This window comes from Megalopta genalis, chromosome 4 (genome assembly GCF_051020955.1).
Source record: "Megalopta genalis isolate 19385.01 chromosome 4, iyMegGena1_principal, whole genome shotgun sequence".
NCBI classification, from domain to species: Eukaryota; Metazoa; Arthropoda; class Insecta; order Hymenoptera; family Halictidae; genus Megalopta; species Megalopta genalis.
This window is the reverse complement of record NC_135016.1, coordinates 3995719-4010728: the sequence shown is the minus strand read 5'-3', so window position 1 is coordinate 4010728 and position 15010 is coordinate 3995719. Positions and strand designations below refer to the sequence as shown.

Below are 15010 nucleotides of genomic sequence, written 5' to 3'. Positions count from 1 at the left end.
CGAATACGCCGTCGTGCTCGAATATGCCGTCTGCGATTTGCGCGAGGGGTGGAGAGAAAAAAGCGGGCGAAACGAATCTTGAGAGGCGATGAAGAAGAAACGAACTCGCGATAAATCTGAATAGACTTTCATCCCTTCGAGTCTGCTCCTCGATGATTCTTTTCCGACCTTTCTCCTCCAATTTCGAATCCTTTGATCCTAACACACCCTCTCCACGCGGATCCCCGATCCTTCAATATTACAAGCAGACATTACAAGCAGACGGCCCGGCGTTATTTGTTAAATGAATAAACAGAGGCGTCGAATCCTTCAAGATCATCTCCCGAAGCTGTGCACGAGATTCCTGGAGGCGCGACAAACGAAGATAGATCCCGCGCAATCAACGTCTGGAATTCCGCTAAACGAAGAGAAATTCGATACGATTATTTTTTCAAAGACGATCAACGGACTCCGGGAACCTCGACGGAATTGAGAAAAATTCTGTGCGATCATTTTTACAAAGCCGAACACCGCATTCTACGATTGCGCCGAACGAAGACGAACACGGCACCGTCGTCGGGTAAAATTCTCCGTCGAGTGGACCGTTCTAAACGACGGGTCACTAATTTGTTAATTTGCGATTATTTATTCGTTCAATATGCAGTGTGTCCTATAATTATATTAACATCTGGAAACGGATGATTCTTGAGGTCATTCGAAGTAACTTTTCCCTCAGCGAAGATGTAATCCGCAGCTTCGTTTACGAGTCATTAGCCAAAAAGAACAGACCAATGAGAGGCGAGCAGGGCATATCACCCTGAACGAACGGGTTAGAATTACAGTGGCGTAAGAGAAATTTTCGAAAATGCTAACTTCTACCTTCGAATGTAATATCTGTATATGGCGGAGTGCTAAAAAAACAATGAAAATGAATTATGGAGTAACTATGAATTAACTTAGCTTCAAAATTGTTTCAACGATGAATTTGGTCAGCGAACTATAGACGCGTTAGAAAACAATAGCACTGCCCGTTTCTCGGAACGATTTTGATCCACACGTACGTGTTCGCTTGCGGCAAATATTACAATAACACTCGGTTAAGATCAGAACAAATGTCTTATTGTTACTTTTAGAAGAAAGTAAGATTATCTTATTTTGTAAAAATCGTAGGAAGTTCCGACGTTTTCCCTTTTCGGAGAAGGCGGCATCTTCGTCGAGCGATCGATCGATCGAGGCTCCTGGGTTCCTCGAGCGATCGATCGATCGAGGCACGAAGATCTAGGTCCGAGGAGCGTCAACGTGGACCAGTTGGTCGCGCTAACGATCGTTCTGCACTCGTGACTTGCATCGAACTTGGCCCCGGGGCAATTCGTTATTGACGCGGTCGTGTCGCTTGTCCGCGATCGAATCCCCGGGACGGCCGAATTGTAATAGCGGATAATCGGCGAATTTACGAACGCCGTGACCATTTGCATTTCCCGTTAATGGGATTTATGGCACTGGTTTTGTATACTTTGCCCGCGCGTGATTGGCAGAAGCGCGGCGCGAGCCGAGCAGAAAATCCACGGATCCACGATGCCGGCGAATCCGATCCGCCGATTCCGGGAAACCGTGAAATATCATCGTTCCCGTGGCTTGCGAGCTCCCATAATTCCCGTGGCGAACTTCTCGGCCTGTAACTTCATCGACGTCGAACTTCGGGCCGCGATAGATCGCGCCGGTCGCGGAAGTTTCGGCCGAGCAGCCAGAGAGAAAACGCTCTGTCATCGTCGCGGTCCATCCAGGACCGGTTTTGCGAGATTGGATCGCTCGAGGGATAAGCTCCGGCCGTGTTCCGGAGCTTCTTTTACGAGCCCGGCGTCTTTGTTTTTGCCAGGACACGGTGCACGCGCGAGAGCCTCGCGAACTGCAACGGTGAAAGGGTGCATCGCGGACTAACGAGGTACAAAGTGCAAGCCGGCAGAGTAATAAATTCCGGGACGGGAAGAAAGAGCGACTTTTTCCGAGCGTTTCCGGCGAGTTTGATAATCTAAAAGGCTCGCGGATTTAGCAATGCGACTCCGTCGAATATTTTCGTGGACCGTTGTACACGCGAATGCAAAGCATTGCGGACGCTAGACAAATGGAACCCCTTGCCGTGCCATTTTCTTCATAGCTTCAATGACGACAATAACCTCCCTTGAAAAGTGGACAGAATTTTATACGAAAACAATGTTCTTTGTTTACGAGACGTTGATATCTGACCGATTAGAATGATCAAAAGAGACGACACATTTTTCACTTCGTTTTTGTTTTCTGCAATTGTCTTGGAACAGGTTTCGCGAGCTCTGAATTAATACAACCTCGAAAAGTAGACTAAAATCAGATTTCAGTTTCACCTTTGTAAAAAAGGCAAATTCGTGAAACTCGCTACCGATGAAATTAGTTATCATTTTAAAGTACCGGGCCACTCGGTGCCATGATTTATGAAATTGCTATGAGGAGAGATTCCCGATCCGTTTCCGGTAGCAAAATTTCGGCGCCTAAAAAAAATTAAACAGAATTTCATTCTGCAGTTTGCGCCTTGCGCCGCGCCGAGCGGTTTTAAATTTGGCAGTAATTATCCGAGCGGCAATTACGGTGCCACTGTCTGGCAACGTTCGGTCGCTTCCGGGATGAAAATAATCCGTCCCTCTTCCGGGTCGAGCGCGAAGAATTCCTGTCGGAATTAATCGCGAATCGAAATCGTAGGAAAATTAACACGGACGGCTTCGAAATGGGAAATCCAGCGAAAAACGCGATGTGTAATTAGCTGCCGTCGCCGTCGCTAATTAACCATTTGCACTATGACAACGTGTCAGGCTCGTTACGAGAATTTCGAAAATAATTCACTCGATATAGATTTTATGCACTTCGATATTTAAACATCGACGCTTTGACCGCCACGCTGACAACCCGAATATTTGCATAAATTTCGAGAATTTGCTTTAATCGAATCAAGATTGAAAAAGAAAATATTCCACTGCGGGATTTTTACTCTGATTTTTCTTTTTCTTCTGCGTGGTTGCTAACGGTGCTAAAAAATAATACGTATAATACAATAACGATAAAATAAAACGTAATAGAAATGGTCGCATAAAAATTTCGCATCGAACGATACGTTATCATCCTGTATTCTTTAAACAACTGCAATCGCGTGTTGTATTTATCGCAAAAAATGAATAAACCTAGCGACAGGGAGGCTAATCTTCGAATACAAATCCGTTTGCCTTGTCTAGAAATTTATCGCGGAGAACGAAGCGCTGATAAACTTAACAGTGAAGGAAAACGTAGTGCAAAGGGTTAACAGCGTTTGTTAACACGAATTTATCTATAGAAGTTCGAGAAGCTGGGCGCGAAGTCGAGCTAAACGGTACAAACGACCGGGCAACGATTTCAGAGCGAGGAGGCGAACCGTGGAAGGCGGGTTTGTCGAGGTGGTAAAGGTGAGAGAAATATCCGTGCGATAACAGCTCGAGAAGCTATCCCGAAGCTTTTCTTCGGCGTATCGAAACTGTTCATGGCCGTCCGTTTCAGTTCCCTTTGGCCGCCGCTCTTTGTTTCCCTTCCGTTGTTATTTTATCCCATAAACTCGGTTGTTTTGCCGCGGCGTCTACGAAAAAAGAAAAAGAAGAAAAAAAAAGGAGGAAAAGACCGACCTCTTCTTGCCTCTTCTGGAAGCGGCGCATCGCCGGTTTCATTATCCTCCACGGCGAAGGAGCACCCACGCGAAACTGTAACCCGCAAAGAGAACACGCTCCGCGCTCCGGAAGAAGCCGGTTTAATATTTTCATCGCGAGCGCCGCTTTGATCGTTAACTTCCGACGAATTTGTCCCGTCCCGAGGATCGTTCGCTTTTCGTCGACGGAGTCCTCGAGGGAGGTCCCCTAATTTCCAGACGAGGATATTTCTGTTTGCTCGAATTTCCGAAGGAACTAATAAAAGGGAACCCGCTCCCCCGTGACTTATCCATAAGCAAACGGTTCCCGGCCTTTCCAAAGCGCGTTTGTTCGGCGGCCGGGGGGACGCGGGGGGACCCGAAACTCCGACGTCTGTTCGCGCCGAACTTCTCTCCCGATCGGCAACGTCCACGATTCAATTCCGCGGAGATTTATGACGTCGACGGCGGCGGCGCGCGCCCTTTTTCCACCGTCGGTTTTGCTCTCCCGATCGGCTCGGATCTCGCAAATTGCCAAAGGGGTCGGAAGAGATCGATGGCTCTCCGACTTGCCGAAAGAACAACTGCGTCTCCATAAAAACCGGCCCGGAACGCGTCGACGGATTCGCCGCGTCGACGGGGACGGCCGCGTCGCGGGACGTCCGACGTCGCAGCTCCATTCGTTCTCCGATCTCTGCTTTTTCGGCCAATCGGGCTCCGAACACTCGAACTTCGCCGCAGAAGCGAATCCTCCGGCCGGAAATAAACGCCGCGGGGAAAGTTACGAGTGCCTTTTGTGAGCTCGCGACTTTGCTATTGTTCGCGGAAGAGATTTTTCTTGACGCGACGCACGGTATTTTCTTCGGTATTATACCTCTGACGATGATCGAATTCGTTCCACGTGTCTCTCGTTACTCGTCGCGGTGATTTAACACGGTCGTCGGTGCTTTTTAATTAACTTTCGAGATTTATTTCCATCGCGACGTGTTCGAACGAACAACCGGACGTTACCACGATCTTTGCCGTGGCGATTATTCACTGTCTATTGGGTTGCTGCTAAAGTAAATTCGGTTTTACGAATAAATGGCTTACGAATAAATAAATGGTTTACAAACTCTGTTTGCTCCGGTAATTTCGGTTTCATTAATTGAGTGACTCTGGTATTTAATTCGTGTAATAAATAAATACACGAATAAACGTCCGGGGGACGCGGGAACGCTGCTGATAATTATCGCACTTTCAACGTTAATTTATGCTTTGTACGACGTGCATCAATTTTTGAACGAATGCGAAAATTCGCAATACAATTAATTTGTATTATTTCGAGACCATTGGTGTTACTGAAACAAGTATTTGCATCTTAAGATGCACTCCTTGCATCTTGCAATCGATGCGTGCAATTTTTGATGCCGCAGAAAAATCAAGTTTCGGGTCTCCGGTCGAGATTCCGCCTCGAAAATACGGCAGGCGTTAAATTGGCCAGAATCGACCGCGACGGAATTTTTAAATGGAAATTGAAAGCGAGAGTCGCGAGGGCGGTTTGCGGAAGCCGCGTGAAAACCGTGGGTTTATCGGCGGGGAACGGTGTCTTCCACGATGAAAAATGGATCTCCATTTGCACGAGTGCGTCACGTGTCCACCGTGTGTACCCGAATACAAGAAATCCATTTTTCTCCCCGTGACTTTGGCCCTGCCATGTCGCGGATCAATCTAATTTTTCTCTATCAGCACCCGGTCATCCACCCCTATTTTTTTTCCACGGTCTCTTCGGGGATTGAACGAAGATTTCGAAGACGACACGTGTTAATGCCTGATCGAGGCGGTTCACCCTGACGGGAACGATTTGCTCCGGATTTTCGAGCATTTATTCGATCGTTCCTTCGTTCGAAATCAATTCGGAGCATGAAGTAAAATAAAAATTTTTTAAATATGCAATAAAGTAAATTTTGTTATCGATTCGAAGGTAGTAAATTGTACAAATATAATTATACAATATAGTGCAAATGATAGTACAAATTGTGCTATCTCGACTAATTGGCTAAGAATATTCTCGACTAAGAATATTTAAAGTAATGCATAACAAAGACTCTCTGAAACAGATAAACCCCTTAGTAACAACTGTAGCAATGAGCTTACAGTTAAGCGCATCCTAATAGGATGTCCAGTGTACAACAGCATCAGAAATAAAAAGTAAAAACTTGGACAGTTGTCCAAACAAACAAATTAGCAAAAGTGATGTCATGCTTTGAAATTTATCCTAACATTTGGAAAACATTGCGAACGTTAATCGTAATCGCGGGATAAAATAATTGCGCCAGATTCGAGAGCTTGAAAAAGTTATAAGGAGATTCGGATGGCCTGTGATCAGACATTATTCGTTTCTCCAGTGCAAAAATCCAGAAAATAGTGCGAGCATTAATTAGAATTGCGACGAAAAATAGCAATTCCTGTTCTGCTTATCCAGTGTACAACAACATCAGAAATAAAAAGTAAAAACTTGGACAGTTGTCCAAACAAACAAATTAGCAAAAATAATGTCATACTTCGAAGGAACCAAATCGCTTAGCGAAATTATACAGTAACTAAAGAAGCTCGGATCAAGAAAATCCTGTAAAAATGTAACGCAAAACTATCGTACATATTACACGACATGCAACCCTACAAATATGATCGCACAAGTGGTCGCTAATCGTTGTTAAACAGATGCGAGAACAAATTCGATAAAAAAGAAAACTGCCACGAATTAATCGTTGAACGATAACATTTTTCATTTGGTTTCGTAACGATCGCGACTCGGTTCGGATATCGCGGCGGGAAAATTTATTAACAGGAAAATTCATCGAGCAGATTTCCTCTTCGAAGGTAACATCCTCGCTGCCGGTTCTTAGCGATTACGGGGGCCGATTTAATTACGTCCAATCACGGTAGTTCGTCAACAGTAAAATTCTCCGGACAGAAATTTCCCTTCGAAGATAATATTCTCACGCTTTTTAATGCGCCCCGAACTAATTCAATCCGCCGGAGTTTCTTAAACGGCAAACCCGCCGCGGCTCTTTTTCCTTCTCGCTCGGAGATATTTCTAAAAGCTGGCTCTCTAATTGATACAGATTGACTGAAAGCCTCCGCCGCGGCGGGACTGGATGCCGTAAGAAAAATCGCCGCGGCGTTTCCCCGGGGGGATTGCTCGCCGTCGCCGCCGATTAACAAACTAATTAGTACGAATTGCGGAGGATCACTGCGGGGTGTTGTTTAACGCTGTTCTTTTTTTCGCGGGTCTCGGAACGCGGTCGCGCGGCGACGGCCGCGAGGATCAACGATAATTGCGGCGAGAATTGTTCCGTCGGCATTAACGCGGCTCGAGATTTAATTGCGCGATTCGGTAATCCCTGACGGGATCACGGTATTACCGGGGAGTCCTACACATTCCGAACGCGTTACGTTTCTGGGAGAGGCCGCGGCCCGGGTGTCTCGAGGGCGCAGTTATTTCGCCGAGCGTTTCTCGTTCAGCACGTTCCCGGCCCCGAGCCGATTGCAGCTCGAGGAAGTGATAAAAATTGCGCGGGCGGAGGTGGCGGCGGCGCGCCGCTCGAAAACCGCCGCCCCGAAAGAGAAATCGCCGATGGCCGGCGGCGGAATTGGATCAACCCTTTCGGGGCACTATTAATCTGGCACAATAGGAGATACTCTTTTCCGTTTTTTTCGTACCAATTATTTTTTAACCTCCGCCCCTGGAGGGTGCAACCACCCCATCGATCCGGGGAACAACACGCTCGCTCCGTGATTCCAATTTTCAGACAGCGTCGCAGCCAGAAATCAGTCAGAAATAAATTGTTTGCCGGTGACGGGTGGATGTTTCAATGCCTATGGAATCATTGTCGAGGCCGAAACTGGAAATGACCATATTTAATCGAAGACGTTAGTCGGTTTAAATCGTTAACGAGTCGCGCGGATGTCTCTGCAAACAACAATCGTTACAGAACAATTTTTGAACGTCGTTGGGAGCAGAGACGAGTCGGCGTTTAATTATTTCGAGTCGCGAAAGATGTTTCAATGATCACAGAATAATATTCGAACAGCGATCGCAGCAGAATAGAATTCATAATTAATTGTACGGAGACACGGTGAACGTACAAACGGTTGCAAAACAATTTCCGAAGTGCAACTGTAAACGACAATTTTATCCGAACGCGTTAATAATTTGAAGCCATTATTACAGAACAATTTTCGATCACTGGCCGAAGCAGAAATGAATTAGTAATAAATTAGTTGACGGCACAGTGGATGTTTCGACGGTTTGCAGTACAATTTTCGCAGCGAGGCGGGGAAATTAATTGATAATTTTATTTGAACGCGTTAATAATTTTAAACCGCCGCCGACGAGTCACGTAGGCGTGTTCCCGCGGGCCCGGATCGTTGCAGAACAATTTTCGAACACGATCGGAGCCAGAAAATCCGGCCGCGATTTCGCTCGAACGCAATTTGTAATTCTGAACCATTAACGAGACACCGCGGATTCCGCTGGTCGCGAAATCATTCGAAAAAGGCCGAGGACCCTCCGAATTAGCGAGTAAACGATTGTGTTAATTAACTAAGGGAGGAGGTTTGCATCCCCCGCGATTTTTGGCTCGCAGTTTTTAAACCGCGACAGCATTCGAATAAATCGAAGGGGATCGCAGCGCTCGGTGAAACGTGATATTTCTATAAATTCCCGTGAAAAATGCGCGTCCGCATAAACAGCGATCGCGTAATTGCTGTTTATAGGCGTAATTTGTCGCGCGCCTGGGACATTTGCGAGCGCGCCGCGGCGATGCGCGGTGCTCGCACCAGAGCCGGAAGACCGGAAATGGCGTCGAGAGAGGACCCCGTGAAATATGATTCCGATGGATAATTGAAACGTATGAGGGATTCGTTCGCGCGGCAAGAACGGGATAATCCGCGAGGCCGGTCGTCGGATCAGAATTTATTCTTATTGGCGGACGAATGGCTCCGATATAAACTGTTCCCCGGCCGTCGTTCTATCGGCCGGCGGATAACGAATGCGCGTCATTGTTTAAATCCGAATTGTAGATTCGCGTCCGGGAGCCGGAATGACGTTTGTCTTCGGCCGCTCGTGAATTTATACGGTGCGGCCGCGTTATCTGCCGCCGCTCCCACCGTCGGATGCATTAACGATATATATATAAAACCCAATGAAACAAACGACGAGGAACGGCGACAGTTATCTTTTTCAGCCCGGGGCCGCGCGCCGCTTTTCCCGTCGCGTCCCTTCGAAAAACCGAGAACGACGAGAACCGGGAGAACGGACGACGGAATAGCGGAGGAACGAAAAAATATAGGCGAAAAGCAAAAACGCGGGAAAACTCGGCCGCGGTAACTCAGAATTTCCGCTCGCCGCCGACCAGAAGTATGAGAACGAACTCCCGCGTCCCATTCGTCTCCCGCAATTCGGACATTAATTAGGGGGGGATAAAAAGCCGCCGGTTTAGAAGCGCTAATTTGCGGACGCGCCGCCCTGGTCGCGGCACGAATTTTTCGGCACCCGCTTTTTCTCGTGCTCGCGAGTTAATGCACTCTCTCGAATTTGTTGACGGACTGCTCTCTTCTCTCTTCCTCTTTCTGACCCTCTCTCTCTCTCTCTCTCTCTCTCTCTCTCTCTTTCTCTTGTTCGAATCCCCCGCAATTCCCACACGTAAACAGAACCGTTTTCTCAACAATTCTCCCGCGATTTCCTCGCCTATTAGCGGAACGACGCTTCGTGCTTTTCGACGATCAATCGATTTCCTGTTCAACAATTTTTATAGCTCCCTCGTTTATCGCGTTTGTCGCAGCCTTCGGCGTTCAACGCGTGCGTGGCCGACGAGAACTATTCGCTGCGATTTGAGAATGAACTTTCGCTTTAATCTGTCGCGTCTTCTCTCGAGATAATCATATACAGAATATAGTAATGTCTCTCTAATTGACGCTCGGATTGTCCACAAAAATGGACAATTTGGGAACAGGAGGTGCGATTAATTTGAGTCTTGCGCCTCGTTTTTATAATTACCGATTCTCGACAATTATAAAATCGAGGCGCGAGACTCGAATAATCGTGTCTCCTCTTCCCAAATTGTCCATTTTTGTGCAGGATCACAAGGGGGGGACCAGTTACTCAGACGAGTGGAATTCATTTTCCGGATTTTTGGGATCTGTCCGGAAATCCATCCTACTAGTCTCAGTAATTGGTCCAAAATTTTGCTATCGACCTAGGAGGACCAGTTACCGAGACTAGTGGAATTCATTTTTGGGACAGATCGGAAAAATCCAGAAAACCAATTCCACTAGTCTCAGTAACTGGTCCACCTAGGTCCGTAGCAAAATTTTGGACCAGTTACTGAGACTAGTGGAATTCATTTTTCGAATTTTGGTCCCCGAACTTTAGATCGTTCTGTAAGATGGAAATCTCCTAAATTCGGAGAAGTCGAAAGACAACCCTGGCGAATTCTAGTCCCGAAAATATAGTTCGAACTTCAAATCCGTCTAAAATTGTGCTGCCAGCAGTTTCATTTCGTCCCTGAACGCCGAAAAATTTCATTTCTGTTGCCGGAATAATTTCGATGGATTTCTCCGGTGAAGAAGGTGGAGTACACTTGAAACTACCTGATCAAAAAATAACTTAACCACTCGAATAGCTCTCCGCGACGGAAGGAACGATCGCCGAAGGGGCTCGGTGAATTTCTAGACGACAATGGTCGGCAATAATTTATTTCGCGCGACTCGAAGCGGCAGGAACGATCGGATCGATCAATTATCGTCCGTAGTCGCGGTAATTTCAAAAGAAACGGAGTGGAACCGATAAGCCCTGCCTGGGAAACCGCGAGTCACCGACCGACCCTCCACCCCCTCGGCCCATTGAAACGATTTTCGCTCGCGAAACTTGTTCGAGGAGCCGCCGCGGCGACGATACCGCGGAAATTACAGTTTCACGCGGCGGGATTTGAATGCCGGCCGGCCGGCTGAAAAGAAGAAGTAATTAGCGTTATTTCGTTTCAGCGGCCGCGGCCGGGCCGGTCGGAGGAAAAGAAGTTGCTTAAAGCGGCGAGGGGAAATTAATTAGCAGCCGGTCGCGCGGCGCCGCGCGGCCACGAAGAGAGAAGGAGAGAACGAGGGCCCAGCGTCTTTGTCGCGGATAAATCAAACGAATACTCTGTCCGCGCGGATTCCGGGCTCTCTCCTTTTGTTGGAATAAAAGTGTTGAACGTCGAGTGGTCGTCCCGTTTTCCCGGTCGGGGCGACGGTTTAACGAGAGCGCGATATTTCGCTGGGAGCGCGCGATCCATCGATCACCGGCTCGCCTAAGAACTGCCGGATCGAGGGGCGAGGAAAATCGAATTTGCAACATGTCGCGACCGATCGGTTTCACTGCGCTGAAAATATTTTCCCAAGGAATTATCGAGTCGCTGGAACGTACGAACATTTTTTTCTCCCCCGGATGTTTTCTCTTCATACACAAGAGCAATAATTGGATTCCATCGAGAAACACTGGCTGCCGAATTCGCTTTTTCGGCGCGAGCGTTTATCGGCTCTTTTTCACTCTCTCTTTCTCTCTCTCTCTCTCTCTCTCTTTGGAGAGAGAGTGAATGTTTTACTTCTTCCGGGAAAGCCGGCTGGCTTTTTCCGCGTTTACTCTGCATTCCGCTGTCCGTAATCCTTCGGCTCTCAGCTGCTCCCAGCAGCCTCTACCGCGAGCGATATCGACGAATCAATTGCGTAGATCCGGGCGCCTATGCGCCGCCCGTAAAACTTTCCAAGTGCGTTAGAGAGATCGCTCGGAGATAGTTGGAAATGCAATTGCATCCTCTAGAAAGACGAGGGGGGAACTTTAAGAACTGTAGAAACGATTATCGACCGGGGAACGCGAGGATGATTTGCGGCCGGTCTTGAAACTTGGATCAGGAGTCCAGTTCGGTTTAAAGATTCATCGAGCTGGAAAGCTTCCCTCCAAGAACTTCGAACGTTCAGCTTATGAATACGTTTACGTGGTAACGGGTTCTAGCTTTTCGATTAGCTGAAACGATTCTGAAAAACTCACCCTGGAGCGACGACTCTGTACAATTATGACGACTAAGAATGACTAATACCATTACTATCGCAATAACTTTGACAGTGTCGAATCTGTTCACATTTAAAGAACTGCTAAAAGTGCAATATATTGTGCTTGATCGAGTGCACAATGTTGCATGCACAAGTCAGAGAGCGTGTTTTTGATTCCAAAGTTAAAATAGCCTCGGCTGTGAAGGATCGAGAATACGATGAAACTAATTTGCAGAGGATTGTAGTAGGTCACGGAGTATTTCATCTCGTGAAAAATCGATGAGTTTCCATTCGAGATCAAGGCTCGAGTTTCCCTGTCGGCGGCACTTTCCCGGCAAACAGTGTCGCGCGTCCCTGAAACTCATCGTTTCGCACTAATATCGGTTCGTTAAAATTCCATTTTGGTTGGGTAAATGTTTTGCCAGCCCGAATCCCCCCATCATCGAGATTTTAATTCGGAATTATACCGGCAAACTCTGCGCGCTCGGTAAAATCGAGCGAAATCGCGGCGCCCGATGAAAATGTGCGAGACGCGTGAATTATTGTATCATGCTTATTCGCTTACCTGCGAGCTCGACCGCCTTGCGGCGGTCCCTTCCGGTGGGGGGCCCTCTCTATGGGGGCCCCAAGTAGTTGCACTTTTCGATCACCAATATCCGGCGCTGTGACAGCTGGAAATGAAATCACCACCGTTAAAAAGGCCGTCGCGTGCTCCCGGAACCACGAACGAACACGTAACTGTCGCCTCGACGCCCGGAGAAATCGCAGAACCGTCCTCGAGTGTGCCAGATTTATCGAAATTTATGCTAGCATTTGGAAAACATTGCGAACGTTAATCGTAATCGCGGGATAAAATAATTGCGCCAGGTTCGAGAGCCTGAGAAAGTTGTAAGGAGATTCGGATGGCCTGTGGTCAGACATTATTCGTTTCACCAGTGCAAGGATCCAGAATGGTGCGAGCATTAATTAGAATTGCGACGAAAAATAGCAGTTCCTGTTTTGAAAGCATTGATCACTGCTAAGGAGATTCGAACGATCTATGGTCAGACGCTATTCATTTCTCCAGCGTAGGATTCCAGGAAATATTACAAACGTCAATTAGAACCACGATGAAAAATAACTGTTGGAAGTTTGATAGCTCCAAGGACTTCCAAGGAGATTCGGACGTCCGGCGATCAGCCGCGAATCGTTCTCTTAATTCAAGGATCCAGGAAATATTGTAAGCCTCAATTAGAATTTGCGATGAAACATAATGATGCAATCTTGAAGATCTGAAGGACTTCTGAGAGGATACAGACTGCCCGTGGACACAACTTGTTTGTCAAGAGAGTGGCGGGGAATAATAATAATTGGTTCGAGTGTCCAACTAGCCTCGAAATTTCCGAGGGGATTTAGACGGTCCATGGTCAGACGACGAGTCGGATTGCACGCGACCGGTTCCGAATTTCGAAAAAGATGTTTCCCTTTTGGACGAAGACGAGGGTCGCTCTGGCCGAAATTACAGAAATTGAAATTGGAGGAGAACATTGCAGCACGGCCGGCTGTTCCACGAGATACAAAAATAGTTAATTGGTACGGGCGAAATGTTCCAAAAGGATGCACTTAGCGGTCGAAACGGCGGCGGGACCCTCGAAGCGGCACGTGCGTTTGTCTTGGTCCAAATTGGATCGTAGAATTGGATTACACGGCTGTCTATTACCGCGTAATTCGGTTCGCGCCGGTGTTCATAAACTAATTAGATATAGTTACGGTGTTATTCGACTTCGAAATTCCATGTTTCCTTAAGCGCGAGACACCGTCGCGCGTTTATTTTCCGCTCGGAAAATCCGGTCGGCCGGCCGCACCGTTATCCGTCGACGTTCTAACGCGCTAACAATTCCCGAAGAATCCAGTCGCGTGAATTAACCTTCGGGGAGGGAAAAAAACAGGTCGCAGTGGGCGGGCGAGGAGAAGGGACTGGCTCGGCTAACTTTCGCGGGTTGAAAGTTTGCAGCGCGGCGCCGCTCGAATCACTTTGCCAAGGGATTAGCAGTAATCCGCGAATCATCAATTTCCGCGGGGGAAAGAGCGGGAAGAATTGCCACGTGGGATAGGGAATCTCCGTTCCCAGTTTCCCGGCTGCTTCGCGCCTTAATCGCCGTTAAACCCGTCGATCTATCCCCGCCGTCCTCCTCCCGCGCCCCAAACAGCTGCTACAGGCTGCCTCAGCGATTATGGTCGCTGATGGAGGAGCCGCGCAATCTCTTGTCGAACGTAGTTGCTCGAAGAAATCGGAAAAAGCTTATTCAAGATTCAAGAAAATTCAAGCGGGAATATTATTAAGCTTTATTAAGCGAGAATGTAATTCGTCTTGTAATTACTATTACTAGTAGTTTTTGCGACTTTAGAGGACTCGACCAGATAATTGATACCAGGCTCATTCGATCGCTATTTAATCCTCTGAGCGATATTATCATAAGTGAGCCGCACTGAGTTCATCTCTAGACACAGTTCCAACATTTTTCGATAGTTACAGCTTCCTTCGAAACTCTAATATCAGATTCACATGAAAATACGTCGGACGACCAACGAACGAACATCTGCGCGAAAATACGATCGATATCTAGATTTCGATTACCGTGGAGAACCGGCTGCACCCATGGCGCGAGGATTACTGGGGGGCGCTGTATATTTTTAATCGGTTTCCCGAGTGGCAGCGGCGCGAGGCATCGGTGCACGATCTCCCAATTTAAATCGCGGAGCGGATCGATTCCGCCTCGCGAGATCTTCGGACGTTCGGAAAAAGCCGTGGCCGGAATATGTTCGACGTGGACGAGGAGGAAGACGGATCAGGATGACGGAGACTGGGAATAAGAGAGACGAAGACGAGAGACGAGAAAGAGGGAGACTGGCGTTGAGGAAGACGAAGACGGGAGATAAGAAAGTCGACGGATGAGAAAAAGAGAGGGTCGAGAAATGAGAAAGAACGAGATAGACGAAAGCCAGGGACGAGGGGTGGCGAGGCAGAGGAAGCGGCGAGGCTTGAAAGAGCGAGACGGGAGACAAGGGTGCCGTCCGGGGTGTCGTCGAGTAGGAAAAAGTCGGCGAAGAGGGTTGCCGGTGTCGCGACGGCTGATGAGGACGGTTTTCTCCGTTTCCGGGCGTCGCGACGCCGGTGGTCGTCGCAGAGAGCCCGTGGAAAAACTGTAGCGGGAACGAGGCGGGTAATTGGACACCGGCCGGCCATATTAGAGCACGGAGAGACAGACGGAGATAGTGGGATCGGGGGAACGGGCGACGTGAGAA

At 47.9% G+C, this 15010-nt stretch overlaps 2 protein-coding genes across 9 annotated transcripts in view; one reads left to right on the top strand and one right to left on the bottom strand.

Annotated features, from left to right (window-relative positions):
* LOC117223804 (uncharacterized) overlaps window positions 1-15010 on the top strand; it is a 78178-nt gene that overhangs the window by 30077 nt on the left and 33091 nt on the right. The gene's annotated exons all lie outside the window — the stretch shown is intronic.
* Window positions 1-15010, bottom strand: part of tn (tripartite motif containing protein thin) — an 84429-nt gene that overhangs the window by 67025 nt on the left and 2394 nt on the right. For all 7 annotated transcript variants that reach the window (XM_076521097.1, XM_076521099.1, XM_076521098.1 and 4 more), the window contains exon 2: window positions 12291-12396. The gene's annotated coding sequence lies outside the window, so the exon portion shown is untranslated. The remainder of the gene's footprint in view (window positions 1-12290; window positions 12397-15010) is intronic.